Here is a 17,776-nt window from a genome sequence, read left to right on the forward strand (position 1 = left end):
CAACCATTTCTAGCCACTATGGAAATGTTTCAATGTTTTAGTAACTGAAGTGGTTGAACTGTGCATTCCAACTTAATATCAGCTTATATGTGAAATCAAAAGAATAGAATGAAAAAGTGCATGCATAGTATTATAGTATTATAAAAAAAACACTGAGGATGATGTAATTATAGTTTATTCTTTAGTTTGTCATATTATCCAAATTTTCTACAATGAATTTTTTTTACACTCTGGCTATTTCCATTTTTTTGCTATGATAACTTAGAAATAACGTGAACTTTTCCCATGACCTCATGCAAAATGTGCAAGAATCTGTATTGGTTATACTCTTAGAAGTAGACTTGTTAGATAGTAGAGTATCTGGCTGCTCAACTATACAATATAATTCCAAAGTATTTCCTCAAATGTCTTAATTACACCCCAGCAGATGCATATAAATGATCCCATTGATAAGTGTTCCCTACAGTCGGTATTGTCAGATTTAATTTTTTCTAACAATATGAGGTATGTTTGTTTTTCATTGTGCTCTTTATTTTCATTTTCTCATACATTTATGAATGTCCCTTTTTATAACCTGATACAGGCAGCTGTGGAAAGGGGGGAGGCCACACTTATAACCATGCAGACGAGAGTCTCCTCCTGTAGAAGCTGAGGGTTCCTATGAAAATCCCCAGAGATCTCTACTCATCTGTGACACTAGTTCATGATTAGAGATTTATTTCTCTGGGATGGGAAGGCTTTTCTGGCCCCAACAACCTTTTGTAAAATAACAACAGCTACCTCCAAGGGACACTTATCTAGGAAGCAGCACCCGAGAAGCTTTCCAAACACAGTGACTTGTATTATGTTCACCCCTCACACCTTCACAAGGTAGGCATGGCTGTTTCCATTTCACAGCGAAGAGGAGTGAGGCCCACAACAGGTACATGACCAGAACACAAGGCCATCTGACTCCAAAACAATGCTCCCAATCATGATCCAAGGCAGCCTCCCTATGAAGGACAGGGTCTACACCTTCATCTCCTAATCTGGTGGACCTCAACCCTGACTGCCTGTTAGAACCCCTTATGCAAAGGGAGTTACATCCCATCTTCAGCATGGGCATGGTACCTTGAAAGCAACGTGCTTGAGGCTGTTGGGCATTCCAGGACCCCAGTCTCTCATCTACCCGAGACCATGTAGCCACCTAGGAGATTTCAAAGAGTCCTCTTACACAACATCTGGTCCAGCCACATGATTCCGACACTGCGGCCCTGTCCAAAAGGAAATGTTGGTTGGGTGGGGGGGGGTAAGTGACAGTTAAGTCTTGATCCCCACCACCCCTATTCTAGTAAGATACCCCTTCTTGCCTCTTTCCTTCTTCCTTCCCCTTTTTCCTCCTCCTTCTCTTCTCTTCCTTTGCTTTCTCCTTTCATGTTGTCCAACCTTATTACATTTAAACGTTCCTTTCTATCTTGCATAAAATATCTAAAAATGTTGTCTCCTTGAAACTCCAAGGGAAAATAAAAGATCTGGCATTCTTTAATTTCCTTTTGGTGTTTATTTTTTTTAAATGAAATTTTCAAATATACACAAAGAAGAGAATATGTAATAAGAAACACACACATATCCTTGTGAGTCTATCAACCAGCTTCATTTCTCATGTTGTCATTGTTGTTGTTTAAGTAATCTCTACAACCAACATGGGCTCAAACCTGGCAACCCTGAGATCAAGAGTCGTACGCTCTACCTACTGAGCCAGCCATGCCCACAGCTTTGGTTCTTACCAACATCCTGGCATTCTAATTTTATCTAGCCTTCTCCATGCATAACACTTGATTTTCCTTTTTTCTTTGAATATTTAAAGAAAATCAATGGTATCATATTATTTCAGTTGTAAGTATTTTAGTTTGTATCTGAAATCTTTTCAGTTTTCAAGGGTTATTTCTTAGGGTAATTGTTCTAGTGGTTGGAATGTGAGACAACAGAAGCAAGAATTCAGTGGTTTAGGAGAGCTTTAACACCCTGGCAAGGACCCCAGGGAATGGGGTAATGAGAAATTAGTAGCCCACACTGAATGAAACTGAAATGCTTGAGTTGCTGAGGCAGTTTCTAGAGAAAGCAAAAAGACTGAGGAAAGTAAGCATCTCAGAATAGATATATTATGTGAGGTCAGCAGCCCCCTGGAAAATTGTATTATGTGGGACACTCCATTCATTAAGGCCACCAATTATGGCCAAGAAGGGCAGCCACTGAGAATGTTGTTTACAGCCACCATCAGAAGAGGGCAAGAGTACAGGAGCAAGAGGGGACAGTGGCCCAATAAAATGTCATTATGATCCCTTGCTCAGCCAATTTTCAGATCTGGAATTCAATGAGTCACAGGATGGCCAGGTCAAAAGGAAGGAGCTTGCAATGCCACAGCAAATTTATCCTGTGAAAAATACCTCCAGTCCTTCCCTAGTGAGACTGAGAGCCATTCACCCGGGTTACTGTACACTGGGGAAATAAGGATGTCAAAATATTTTGAGGATTATAGGACACAGGGTCTGAGTTGACATAGAGCCTCATTGGAGCCCCTCTGTGAGAGCGGAGACACATAGGAGCTAGGTAATAATTGAGTCCTTGCCCAAGCCTACCCTACAATGGGTCTTTTCCTTGTCACTGAGTATATTGTTGGAATTGACACCCTTGGCAGCTGGAGTAATCCTCACATTGAGTTTTTAGCCTGTGGGTTAAGAGCTACAATGGTGGGGAAGGACAAATGTTAGACTCTGAAGCCATGTTAAGATGCAGATGAGATATTAAATATAAGACAATCCTGGGGAATGGGGTATAAATATTTGTGTCAAATTTAAAGATCTAAATATCCACGGGGAGGGGTGCTTGGGTGGCTTAGTCCATTAAGTGTTTGCCTTCAATTCAGATCATGATCTCAGGTCCTGGGACTGAATCTCAAATCAGACTCCCTGCTGAGCATGCTTCTTCCTCTGCCTCTCCCCCCATTCATTCTCTCTCCCAAATAAATAAATAAAATCTTTAAATACATAAATAAATATCCACAGGTAGTGGTTCCTCTCATATCCCTCTAATTAGACAGCCTGACCTTTGCAGAAACCTGATGGATGCTAGTGAATGTGGACTTGCTCACTCTCATCCAGGGAGCTGTCCCAGTTGCAACTGCCAGCCAGATGTGGTATCTTTGGGAGGGCAGAGTAATAATGTCTCAGGTATATACTATGTGGCCTTTTATTTGGCAAATGTGTTCTCTTCCATTTTCAATAAGATAGAAATAATTTGCATCCACGTGGACAAAAATTCATTCCAAGTTTTGCCCCAAGGCCATGTTAACTCTCCTGCCTCCTATCATCACCTAGTTCAGAGATCTTGAGCTCCTGGACCATGTTGCGCAGGACAAGCAATAGATAACTACCACGTGAGAGACTCAGGTTCTCCAGCAGGTGAGAGAGAAACACATGTTTGCAGAGATATGACAGCTCAGAAAAGTTCGTAGAGGATGTAGTCAGGGATATGTCAGAATATCCCCAAGTCCAAGAGAGATTGCTGCCCAAGGCCAATGGCCCTCCTCAGCGTTGGGAAGCAGTGTATTTGATACCTTGCATTTGTGCTTCAGCCCTCATACACTAACATGGAAAGCTGTCAACTCTTGATCCTTGGCCATATAATCCAGTCAACACAATGTCATTGAAATATGTGTCTGAGGTGAAAAAAAAAAATTCATCATGGAGTTTGCAAGCCTCACTGGAAGAATTAGAACAGGTGCCTTTGGTATGGTGGAGCAAGACCGAGCCATGTATGGTGTAGAATTATACATGTTTTTGAGAAAAAAGCTCCTGGAGAGTGCCTGAGTCCTGGTGGAAGAATTGAGCATGGGGACAAAGTGACTGTGCACCCCTCATTTCCTATGATGACCTGGGTTCTGTGAGACCTGCTACATCGAAAGCCGGAGGGGACAGAATGCCATCCAGCATTGAGACAGTAGAGCTCGAAGTGAACCCTCCAAGACTGATTAAGTGGGGCTGCTTTTATATACCCTAGGGGCAGGAGAAAAACATGGAGGGTGCCAGGGATCCAACTGGGTCTGGTTTTTACTCCCTTACCTGATTACTACAGCTGTGAGTGAACAAATGCAGCAACATTGTCAGTAAGTCCTTAGAGTATAATGTAAATTAATACATTTACCTGTGGAGGAAGGTCTGATTACCAGGGTCTCAGGCCTCTCAGGAATGGGTCCTATTAGCAGGTAAAAACTAAAACCTTCAGATGAACTACTGGGTATTTACCCCAAAGAAACAGATGGAGTGAAAAGAAGAGCCATCTATACCCCAATGTTTATAGCAGCAATGGCCAGGGTCACCAAACTGTGGAAAGAACCAAGATGCCCTTCAACGGACGAATGGATAAGGAAGATGTGGTCCATGTACACTATGGAGTATTATGCCTCCATCAGAAAGGATGAATACCCAACTTTTGTAGCAACATGGAAAGGACTGGAAGAGATTATGCTGAGTGAAATAAGTCAAGCAGAGTCAATTATCATATGGTTTCACTTATTTGTGTAGCATAACAAATAGCATGGAGGACAAGGGGAGATGGAGAGGAGAAGGGAGTTGAGGGAAATTGGAAGGGGAGGTGAACCATGAGAGACTCTGAATAACAATTTGAGGATTTTGAAGGGGCAGGGGATGGGAGGTTGGGGGAACCAAGTGGTGGGTATTAGAGAGGGCAAGGATTGCATGGAGCACTGGGTGTGGTGCAAAAAACAATGAATACTGTTACACTGAAAAGAAATAAAAAAAAAAAAAACCTGCAGATGATCGCTGATGGGGAGAGGAATTGCAAATGGATGGTGAGGGGAGCCTTGGGCTCCATTAAGCCTCTGACTCTTGATCTCAGCTCAGGTGTTGATCTTGGGGTTGTGAGTTCAAGCCCCACTTTTGGCTCCATGCTGGGTGTGGAGTTTACTCAGGGCGAAAAAAATGGATGGTGAAGGAGGAACGCAACGAGCACAAGATGTGGCCTCAGATTAATGTTAAGAACAGAGGCTGCCTGGTCCTCCTCTGAGTTAACCTCAGGAATGAAGGCACGCAGGAGCTGCTCTTTGAACGTGTGAGATGTATATCGAGGCGGGATGAATGGCGAACTGTGGTATCTCACAGGTATATTGTTCAGATCTTTCTTTAAGAGAGAAGCTGCTGCAAGGATCGTCATTAGCAGACAACCTCTACTCCTTTGGGATGGGTCACCGCACTTAGCCTAAGGTCATTCTTTGGCTGGTCCGCTCCCAGGCATGGATAAGTGAGGCAGGGGTACCAGAGCTGAGCCTCTTCTGTCCACGGTGTGACTCGGGAACTGGGCAGAGGGTTCTGGGCCCCATCTCAGCCCGGCTGAGACCTTCTCGGGAGGTCTTCACAGGTGTCAGATCCGTAGTGTGAGCAGATTCCCTCCACACTCTCCTTTCCTCTCCCCTTTTATTTTTGCCATGGAGTCTTGCGTACCTCTCATTCTTCTTGGTGCCTGCTTTCTGGGGGACCCAAACTGACACAATATAGTTGTTTTTTATTCAATGAAATTCTTGATAGGCTTTTAAATTTATCTTGTGATTAGCCTTTTGTTGTCCTTGTCTTTTTTTCTTGATTCATTTTTGCCCCTTTTGATTGTCTCTACATTATATTTTTAATCATTGCACCTCCATTGCCTTGTTAGTATATGCTTTTTTTTTTTTTTTACTATTAATTAGTATAGATTTAGAGGTTATAATCTGTATCCTGAAATCACTTAATATAAAAATTAATACCTTTACCACTCTCTGGACCTTAGGACTTTTTTTTTTTTTTTTTAATTTGAGAGAGAGAGCAGGCATGAAAGAGGCGAGGGGCAAAGAGAGAAGCCGGTTCCCTGATGAGCAGAGAGCCTGATGTGGGACTTGATCCTGGGACTCCAGGATCATGACCTGAGCCGAAGGCTGTTGCTTAACCAATTGAGCCACTCAGGTTCTCAGGGGCTTAGGACATTTTAACCTCATTGATCCTTTTCTCAAAGTATGTAATGGTATTTTCATATGTTTTCTCTTCATTTTTCTTCATATTTTATTTTAATCCTCATGCACATGATTATGTAGTCCATATTCATTTACCCACATATTAGCCTTGTCACCTCAATCATGTTCTTTCTAGCTAAAGAAAACATTTGTTATTTCTTTCAAGGCACATCTGCTAATGCTCAATTCTTGGAAAATATTTTTATATCACCTTCATTTTCAGAAGATATTTTTGCTGTAGAATTCTAGATTAGCAGGTGTTCTCTTCCTGTCCTTTACGACTCTAAATATTACATCATTGGCTTCCCTTATTTCTGTTTAGGAGTCTACTTGAAGGTTAATTGATGCTCCTGAAGGATTTTTTTTTTCTTCTGCTTAACAGCATTCAAGACTTTTTTTCTGTTTTTTGCTTTTCAGCCTCTTGACCATGATGGATCTCCATGTGGTCTAATTCAGATTATTCTTAGGGTGTAGCTCTTAAAAGCTCAACTGAAAGCTTGGGATATTTATCAGGGTCTCTATTTTCCTATGGTCTCGGAACTCAACTTGTGCAAACTTCCCTGTTATAAGGTTTTACTCAGCTTCTCAACCTGTCTGCTGCCATTTTCTGAGCTGGCAAATACCTTACAAAGAGGCACTCACTTCTCCGGCCTCTGTCCTCTGCCTGGGTCTGGGTATGAGAGATCCTTGTTCTGATGCTTTTCTACAAATTCTGTGAACAAATCATCCAGATGTCCTAGCTGTTCTCAGTTGGAAGTTTCATTTGAGAAAAACTGCATCACCATTGCCAGAAACAGACCTCCCACATGAGACCCTCAGAGCTGTGTTCAGAGCTGTGGAAATAGCAATCTTAAAAGTTTCTAGGTGTGGGCTTGTTTGGATTTGTTCTATCGTGGGATCACAGGTCTGCTTTCTGATAATTCCCGTCTTCCTTTAATTCGGGGAAATCATTAGCCATGTTCTCTATTCTTCGATTTTAGAACAATTATTAGGTACATGTCAGAGCTTCTTATCTGTTAATATTGTGTCAGGAGCTATTCTCTGTATACAATATTTTTAAAGTTTTTATTTTTTGTTATGCTCCACATTTTGTTCTAGGTAAATTCTTAACTCCTGTCCTCCGATTTGCCAATTCTCTCATCAGTTTGATACTTAGTCTGTTTTTTCTTATTTGTGATTGTATTTTTCATTTTTATAAGTTTTCCTCTAGCCCTATTTACTGTGATTCACGTCTTCCTGTTTTTGCTACCTAATTATTTATTATTTATTGATTTTGCCTTATAGATATGAGAGCAAGCCTCAGGGGAGAAAGTAGGAGTTCACAGAAGAATGTTCAGCATTTGGTATAATCTTTTTTTTTCTTTTTCCCCTCTTGAGGTATTTGAGGAATCTGAAGTCAAGAGGTTGAGAAGTTAAGCAGACCTTTTATTGGGTTAATGGGGGGTCAGGTAAAAATGGCAATTTCCCCCTTTATTTTTCTCATTGATTTGCTGTAGTAAAGTCCACTTTAGAATAGTGACAGAAGTGCTCAGTATTTCTGAGCAGCTATTATTTTGTTGTTGATATTGTTACTAATATTACTATCCTCCTGCTTCTTCTCCTCTTCATCTCTATGGAGATTTTTTAAAAAATTTTTTCTATGGAGATTTTAAAGTCCTTAGAATGTTTTAATATTTGATATTATTTTGGATAATATCAAAGTAATGCCTCCTGTTTTGTGAGCTTTATGATATTTATTTTTCTTATGTATGCTTTTTATTTAATTTAATTTTTTTTAAAACCAAGGATATATTTACATTGATGTTTAATCACCCAAATCTACGCAGTTTACCTTAGAGTCACCTTAGTGTTGCATATTCTATGGGTTTGGACAAATGTGTGATAGCATGGGCCTATCATTATAATACCATACAGAGTATTTTTACTTCTCTAAAAATGTGCTCTGCCTGTTCATCTACCTTCCCACTCCCCTGATCCCAGTAGCCACTGATCCTTCCACTGTGTCTATAGTTTTGTCCTTTCCAGAATGTCATGTTGTTGGAAAATATACAGTGTGGAGCCTTTTCAGATTGGCTTCTTTCACTGTTTCCACTTCTTTTATTTGTCAATTTGCCTACTGAAGGACATCTTGATTGCTTCCAGGTTTTGGCAGTTATGCATAAAGCTGCTATAAACACCTGTGTGCAGAATTTTGCATGGACATAAATTTTTAACTCCTTTGAGATTGCTGGATTGTGTATAGGAAGCATATGTTTAGCTTTGTAATAAACTGCCAAACCATCTTCCCAAGTGGCTGTGCCAATTTGTATTCCCACCAGCAATGAATGAGAGTTCCTCTTGCTCTATATCCTTGCCGGCATTTGGTGTCATCAGTGTTCTGGATTTGGGCCATTCTAATAGGTATGTAGTGCTATCTTGTTTTAATTTGCATTTCCTTGATGATACATTATGTGGAGTATCTTTTCATATGCTTACTTGCCATCTGTATATCTTTTTTTTTTTTTTACTAGTTTTTCCAGATTTTTATTTAAATTCATGTTACTTAACATATAGCATACTATCATTTTCAGGAGCAGAATTTAGTAGTTCCTGACTTACACACAACACCCAGTGCTCATCACAAGTACCCTCCTTAATGCCCATCAACCATTTGGCTCATCCCCCCCTCGCCTCCAACAACCCTCAGTTCATTCTCTCTAGTTAAGAGTCTCTTATCATTTGCCTCCCTCTCTGTTTTTAATCTTATTTTTCTTTCCCTTTCCCTATGTTCATCTGTTTTGTTTCTTAAATTCCACATGAGTGAAATCATATGGTATTTGTTTTTCTCTGGCTTGTTTCACTTAGCATAATATCCTCTAGTTCCATCCATGTCATCTTAAATGACAGGATATCATTCTTTTTGATGGTTAATTAATATTCCATTACACACACACACACACACACACACACACACACCACACCACACCACACATACACACACACCCCTTCTTTATTCATTCATCAGTTGGTGGACATTTGGGCTCTTTCCAAAATTTGACTATTGTTGGGAATGCTGTTATAAACATCGGGGTGCATATCCCCCTTTGAATCAGCATTTTTGTATCCTTTGGATAAATCCTTAGTAGTGCAATTGCTGGGTCATGAGGAAGTTCTATTTTTAATGTTTTGAGGACCCTCCATACTGTGTTCCAGAGTGGCTGCACCAGTTTGCATTCCCAATCAACAGTATAAGATGGTTCCCCTTGCTTCACATCCTCTCATGTGTTTTGGAATTTTTATTTGTAAGTTTCTCTTGTGTAGGATTTATGTGTATAAGTACATATATTTGTCTGTGTTTTCTTTCTCTTTTGCTATGCACATGTCTCTTTCTTAGTATTTCACACTTGCCTTTACCCGTATGCTGGAATCCTCATTGTGGAACCAGACCTTATTTTGATAACATGGATCTATTATGCTGGGAGAATAGCAAAGATTTATTTTCTAAGCCAGCAGGTTAGCTTGACCCAAGTTTGGAATCTCAAATGTAGTTGCTCTCTCTATATAGGGTGAGCTTTTTAAAAAAAGACTTTGCTCATGGCAAGACTTCTTTGCTCATCTCTGTATTCATTTAGACTCTAGTTGTCTAAAATGTATGCGGTATTATAGTTTCTAATCAGCCATCTAGAAATTGATCTAGATATTTGTTCTGGTTCTATCCTGAAGTTCAGTAGGTATTCAGGCCTAATCCAGACTTAATTCTTTTTCTGGTTCATGAATATCTGGTTAAGATCAGTTTAAGCACAAATACAACTTTAAAAATATATGCAAAAAATTTGTTTATCACTGTTATGCATTTATAATGAAGTTTTTATTTAATGGGTAATCTTATAATACTACCTTGATTAGAAGAAGTGTAATTATTATCAATGGTAACAATGGTAACTGCAGAAACGGAGTAATGATTACAGTGTTGGTTCACATTAAGATTGCCATCACCTAAAAGCCTCAGATTTTTTCCTATGAACTGTTGCAAAGTCAACAATTGATATTCTACATGCACAACAATATTTTTGATGTCCATTTTTTTGTCAGCAGGTGGAAAGAAACAGTCATCTTCACATAGTCTCATTAAAGTGTTGTTTATAACAAAATACGGGAAGAAATAGATTAACCAAATTGTCTACCTTTATGAAGAAGTAGGGAAGTAAATAAATAAAGTTACAACAGATACTTTGAGAGTCAAAAGTAAATAAATAAATGAAATGTTACAAAAATCGTAGATACAAAAATGATAGTAAGATATCTGAGATGTTAACTTGATATGACTGTCCTATGGGTCATATGTTTTCAAGATATTTCATTCTTATTTAACTCTTTTGTTTTGTGGGTTACATAATGGATGGATCTTTATCCTTTCATTAAATACATTTTCAAAAATTAAGCATATAAAAGACTATCAGGGAATTTGTCAAAAGTGCATTATACTGATATCCTGCCAAATTTGATTCTATATTAATGCATTTATAAATTACAAAACTGCCAAGAAAAATTTAAGCTGAATGGCTTCCCAGATGAAACATAAACAAAATAAATATTTTCTTTAAGCATTAAGCAATTTCTGGAAACAGAAACAAAATAGTTCTTTCTATGAAACCATTTTTTTCCCATTGGTTTTTTGTTGAATACCCACATGTTCATACATCACTGGAAGCTTCTACTTTGTGGTCATCCTTTTCTTCCTCTTTCTGTTGTCTGTTCCTTGGGTAATGAGGTTGAGGATTCCTGACATGGATCTCAAGGGAACAATAAATGTATCAGTCAAGATAATCCAATTAATTTATTTGGATTTTATTTGTGAAAGGTTGGATTAGCTATAATTCCTGGATCACAGTATTTCATCATCATTGGCCTTCCTGGTTTTTTTTTTTTTTTTTAAAGGGAGTACACAAGGGAGTGGGGGGAGGTGGATATGGGGGAGGGGCAGAGGGAGAGGAGACAGAGAATCTCAGGCGGGCTCCATGCTCAGCATGTAGTGCTTTACCTCATAACCCTGAGATCGTAGGGTTCTACCTCATGACCCTGAGATCATGACCGGAGCTAAAATCAAGACTCGGAACTTAACTGACCGAGCAGCCCAGGAGTCCCTAAGCATGGCATTTTTTTGGCCCTTTGTTTATGGAATAAAATTTTGACTTCTATTTCACATATAAATATTTTTGCAATTAGAAACACATTGCCACTTTCATTAAGTGGCTGAACCACAGTAGAGTCCTTGAACAAACTTGCTTATCTTTTGGTTATGCTCAAAGGCAAAATAAGGTATGTTAAAGAAAAAATTTCAACAAGTATATTTAAAGATCTAATTGGTTTTATTCAAAGCTTCATGGATCAGGCAGCATCTCATCTGACAAATAAAATGTTGTGCAAAATTATAGGCAGAAGTGGTACAGGACAAGGAAGTTATTAGCAGAAGAAAAATGACTCTATTTTCGGCCTGTTGTTTCTTTTTAATGGGTGTTAGCAAACATATTTGCATCTCATTAGCAGGATTTGGTACACTGCATATAAATGTGTCCTAATTGGCAGGCAAGCGATTAAAAATATTTTTAAAATCAACTCTGAATGCATTTAGGGGTGATGAACCCTGTGAGTGCATCAAAAGGGCCCTCCTTCCCATTCTCTTGATCATAAAGCTTGATTCTCACCCATCTTTCACTTCCTGGCTTTGAAGGCATTTGCATTTGCTGCCCTTGTTTAAAGCCTCAAAATTAATATTTGACTGCTCCTGAAAATTGGGCTCCTAAGCACGAAATAGATCTATGTAGTGTCTGTGTGATGCAGACGTAATACTATTGACAGGAATTCCTAAAGAAAAGTTAACTTAGTATGATATAGAGTACTGGAATGAGTGGCAGGAAACTTGGATTCTAGTCCTTGTTTTGCTACCAACGAGTTGGTAACCTCAGGAAAGCCTCTGAACTTCCCTCAACACCCTAACCCATTCTGCTATCATTCCATCCAATTTTGCTCAAGTTAGAACCTGAGTGTCTTTCTCTGATTGATTATATTCAAACAATCAGCAAGTCCTAACGATTCTACCTTGAATGAAGCTCCTTCTCTCCTTATTTCCTACCACAATCCCAGTCTGTGCTTTGAGAGAGGAAGTGGCCATGTGCCTGAGACCATTCACTTCTCCAGTTTTAACACCAGCATCCTGCTCAACCGAAAGATCCCCACTGGTTTCTCTGTCCCCCAACAGTGAGCCCTGCCTGTGCCCAGCCTGACTGTTGGTCCCTTTCTAGCTGACATACAAGGTCAGCATGTGCCCCCGGGGACAGAGGAGAGCCTCAGCTCACTCTGTAAGATTGCCTTCTCTAAAACGTTGTCCCCAAGCTTTGCCCAGTGGCAGTATCGTAGCCAATGAGGTTTATCCGAGGCGCGATTATTGCTAATTAAAACGTTATCCCCTTTGGTCATTGTTGTTCTAGAGCCCTTTTATGCCTTAATATATGATATTTTTAAAAAAGATTTTATTTATTTATTTGACAGAGATCACAAGCAGGCAGAGAGGCAGGCAGAGAGAGGGGAAGGGAAGCAGGCTCCCCACTGAGGAGAGAGCCAGATGCGGGGCTCGAACCCAGGACCCTGGGATCATGAGCCGAGCTGAAGGCAGAGGCTTAACCCACTGAGCCACCCAGATGCCCCATATGCCTTAATATATGATTTTTAAATGTTTTAGCTTTTTCCTTTGCTTTTCAGCAGCGTGTTGGTCTCCAACCTCCCTGAAAGTAAAAGTCAAATGAGCTTCATTTTTTGGAGAAGCTCCAGAATCTTTCTCAGCTCCCCTCCAGACTCTCACCCCACCTCTTTACATGGGCTATTCACACTTTCTGCTCCTTTCCCCCTAAGACTTCACGTGTCCTCGACCTCTTACATCTCCTCAGTTCTCATTGTGGTCTGTAATAACTTATTTATTAGTAATTCATAACTTAGCTTTGTCCCTTTCATAATAATTTATGCTCCATGAGAATCAGAATCATGTTTGTCCCTAATAGTGCTTTTAGGACGCTCTCAATTGAATGAATAAATAAGTACTGAAATGAATGAGTGAATGAATAATTCAAAAAAAAGAAAATTGGGCTTTGTTCTCTGAGGGAAATTATTTACTTAGATAGTTTTTTGTGTGTCCTTGGTAGATAAATCCCAAATGTATGCCGCTAATCCAATAAATTCCTTATTTCTCTTATGTTTTTATTTTAAACAATTAAATATATTTTGATCACTTGCTGTACAAATAGCTTTGTGCCAGTTATTTTAAGGTATACTGAGATTTTTATCATAGCTCCTTTCCTCATGTATATTGTGATCAATTTTAGTAGACATAATGAGTAAAGCTTATAATATCCTTTAGATAAGATGTTTAAGCATACAGCAAATGCTTAGGAAATGTTAAATATATTATTATTAACTCTGCTGTTGTTGTCATTTAAACAAGTACTCCAGGTCAAGAATACTTAAAACACCTTCTGGGAACTGATTTTGGGTGGGTTTCATGGGACAAGGAGCCTATGACAGAATGTGTATGAACTTTGCATTAATTTCATTGCTTAGTTTAGCCTACTTTTGTTGCTGTTGTAGCCAGACTTTGTGGCTGAAGAGGGCAATATGTTGATTTACACTCTGGATCCAGCTCCTCTCCTTGGAAACCACAGGAAATAATTTGCAAACACTTAGCGTGGCGCCATGGGAAGCGATTTTGGTACAGGTGGCGGAGGCATCATCTCTGGAATCACGGGATCTGCTGCCCACCCTTTCACGTGGCACATTCTTCTGTTTCTCACGTCAGTCTGTCAGTACTCCTGTTTTTCTCTCTTTGTTTTTCCTCCGATTCTCACTGTCCAAGAGCAGCAAACAGTCTCGAAACACTTCACTTAACCAGGGGCTGTGGATACCTGCAATTCCTGAACTCACGGATAAAGTGCGGTCCACCACACTGGAGGGCACGGGCAGGGTGTCAAAAGGAGCAAACATGCAGCTGAAGGGGCAGGTGGCCATGTGGTCTGATTGTAGGAGCAGGAGCCTGGGAATGGTAATGGAGGCCTTCAAGCCTGTAGAAGGATAGCCGTGAGGAACAGCGTCCAGGCTAGAGTTAGTGTTCACGGACTCAGAGCGGACAGAACGATTCCTGATTTCAATTGCTTGCCTAAGCTCTGATCTGAAACAGTTCTCCTGATTGGATTGTGTTTGTTTGTTTGTTTTGTTTTGTTTTTCTTTTTTTAAAAGTAATTTTTATTAATATATAATGTATTATTTGCCCCAGGGGTACAGGTCTGTGAATCATCAGGCTTACATATTTCACAGCACTCACCATAGCATATACCCACCCCACTGTCCATACTGATTGGGTTTTTATTGAGTGTGTGCTATCATCTAAGTTCTGGAATGGGTAGGTCTGCTGAGATTTGGGAATCCATATTTTATTTTACTAAATGTTTTAAAGTTTGAGTATAGTTGACACACAAAGTTTTATTACTTTCAAGTGTGTAACATAGTGACTCAACATCTCTATCCATTATGCTGTCCTCCCCACAAGTATATCTATTACAATATCTGGGAATCAATATTTTAAAAAATATTTTGAATATTTTGATGATATACAAATGATTTTGATGATATCCAAATGATTTTGATGATTCCCAGGTTTGGGAATCACTACCAGGAAATCTCTTATTGTTCCAGCAATGTCTCCACGTTTGTGGAGGTGTCTGAAGGAGGTGTCATTACTTTATTCCTACATGCTTCCATGTGTATTTCCTGAGAACAGAGACATTCCCTCCCATAACTACTTTGGTTGTTGATCGCTGTGTAACCAACCAGCCCCAACTTCATGGTATAAAACAACCACTATTGCATATTGCTTATGGCTTACGTGGGTTAGGAATTTGGAGCGAGAACAATGGAGGTGGTTTCCCTCTGTTTTATGCTGTCTGAAACCTCAAGTAGAAAGACTCAACATTCTTCATTCATGTCTGGTGTCTGGATGGGGACATCTCAAAATCTGGGCTAAGTTGTAACTGTTACCCAGGGCCCCTCTTCATGGACTCTTCATGGGTCATGGGTTTCCTCACAGGATGGGGGCCTTAGTGTCATTGGCTTCTATCATGGCAGGTCAGGGCACTAGGAGGAACTGTTTCTGTGGATCAAGTAAAAACTTCAAGCTTTCTTTTGGGGGAAATCTCAGAAGGCACATAATATCACTTTTGGTCTACTTCAATAGTGGAAGCAATCAGAAACCTGCCAGAATTCAGGGGTATGAAATTAGAACTGACATCTCAATGGAAGAATGTCAAATAATATGCAGCCATCTTTATAATCACGACAATAACCACAGTATAATTAGAAAATCAATGAATCTATATCAATACTGTTCTGCCTGCTCCTGAGTTCTTAAGTTAGTCTGACCAGGTGTGACATCTGTCTGCCTTTCACAAGGTGTATGAAATTTGGCAAGCAGTTCTGGTCTCTGATCCTTAATTTCCTCATTTCTAAATGAGGCTAATAACACCTATGTCTCTTAGAGTATCTGGAAGGACTAACTAAAAATAGTTATGTGGTGAGCCTGGCACCTACTTGTGGCTTAATAAACTTTAGGTCTCCCTTTCCCCTCGGAGAATTAAGCATGACATTGAGTGCTCAATAAGTCTACAATTTTTGTTACTTGGGAAGCTTTAGAGGTTATCTTGGCTTTCTAAGAAATAACAAAGAGATTCATTATGAAGTGAAATTGTTGTCTTACTAGGTTCCATTTCTGAAGGTTCATCTTTCCTTTGTTAGATGCACAATAAGTACATTCAACCAAGAGAGGAAAGTTTATTTAAAAAAAACCCACAATTTTTAATCATTTTAAAATAAAAACCCATGCTACCAATCCATCAATATCGTTAAAGTACAAACCTCAAGAACATGATTAATTTCTGAATCAGGATACCTTTGGCGAAAGGTAGCAGAAAACTCAACTCACGAAACAGCTTAAACAATAGAGAAAATTTATTATTTTGTAACAAGACCAGAAGAATGGACGCTCCTTAGTTAGGTAATTCAGGGGCTCAATGATTTCACAGGGAATCCACAAATGGTTCTTTCTGTGTCTCTACTGGAGCCTTTTCCATATGTTGGCCTAGACTACAAATGAAAAGCCACTCACGGTGCCAGGATGGCTATAGTAGTTCCAAGCATTAGGTTTACACATGGCAACATCCAGAAGAGACCATTACTTTCTGTGAACTCCTGCAGAGTGAGCCATTGCTTCTCTCAGACCCTGTGGAAGATGTTTCTCACCACTCATTCATCAATCTGGTATCAACGGCACATGTATACACCACACGGGATGAGAAAGGGAGCCACAGTGATGGACTTACACCAACTGTGGTACACTTTCTGGATCTGGTGTTAGGACTAGAACCAGCCTTTTCTGAAATGCCGGCTGTTGGCAGGGGGATGGGTAGATTTTTGTGGGGAGAGGGACAATAAATAACACCTGCTTCTATATACTAGTTAGATTTCAAGTTATGTCCAAGCCCTGGAAATTGGAATGAAGGATCCATTTTTGTATATCTGCGTCATTAGCAAGTGCCTGAGGTTATTTGGAATGCGGTTTTTGATAAGCAATTGGTGTGAAATATAATAGGAATGATTTGGTAATCAAGAAATATAAGGCAGATTTAATTAACTTTAAGCAGCTGTTTAAAATAGTAAATGTTTAAAAATCTAATTATCATTTCTGAGATTCTAAAAAATTTCCCAAATATAGTAAGGATTTTTTTTATAAGAGTGTTCACCGTTTTTGCATTTATATTTCTTTTTAGTCCTAGCAAGTGAACTCTCTATATAAAAATGGAGTTTTTAATGTGATAGAACAAATTAATAAGAGAAGAGAGAAGAACCACATGGTCCTCTCAACTGATGCAGAAAAGGCATTTCACAAAATCCAGCATCCATTCCTGATTAAAACACTTCAAAGTATAGGGATAGAGGGAACATTCCTGAACTTCATAAAATCTATCTGTGAAAGACACACAGCAAATATCTTCTTCAATGGGAAAAAGCTTGCAGCCTTCCTGCTGAGATCAGGAACACGAGAAGGATGCCCACTCTCACCACTCTTGTTCAACATAGTATTAGAAGTCCTAGCAACAGCAATCAGACAACAAAGAGAAATAAAATGAATCTAAATTGGCAGTGAAGAAGTCAAACTCTCTCTCTTCACTGATGACATGATTCTTTATATGGAAAACCCAAAAGACTCCACCCCCAAACTACTAGAACTCATACAGCAATTCAGTAATGTGGCAGGATACAAAGTCAATGTACAGAAATCAATGACTTTCTTATACGCTAAAAATGAAAATACAGAAAGGGAAATTGGAGAATCGATTCCATTTACTATAGCACCAAGAACCGTAAGATACCTGGGAATAAACCTAACCAAAGAGGTAAAGGATCTGTACTCAAGGAACTACAGAATACTCATGAAAGAAATTGAAGAAGACACAAAAAGATGGAAGACCATTCCATGCTCTTGGATTGGAAGAATAAACATTGTTAAAATGTCTATACTGCCTAGAGCAATCTATACTTCAAATGCCATTTCGATCAAAATTCCACCGGTATTTTTCAAAGAGCTGGAGCAAATAATCCTAGAATTTGTATGGAATCAGAAGAGACCCCAAATCACTAGGAAATGTTGAAAAACAAACA

At 39.3% G+C, this 17,776-nt stretch overlaps 1 non-coding gene across 1 annotated transcript; it reads left to right on the forward strand.

The window, feature by feature from the left end:
* Positions 1 to 12,410: 12,410 nt before the first annotated feature.
* On the forward strand, positions 12,411 to 12,555 carry LOC131832768 (U4 spliceosomal RNA). Its single transcript, XR_009354158.1, has one exon. It is a non-coding gene; the product is annotated as a U4 spliceosomal RNA (small nuclear RNA).
* Positions 12,556 to 17,776: the final 5,221 nt, after the last annotated feature.

Source organism: Mustela lutreola, chromosome 5 (assembly GCF_030435805.1).
Source record: "Mustela lutreola isolate mMusLut2 chromosome 5, mMusLut2.pri, whole genome shotgun sequence".
Classification (NCBI taxonomy): domain Eukaryota; kingdom Metazoa; phylum Chordata; class Mammalia; order Carnivora; family Mustelidae; genus Mustela; species Mustela lutreola.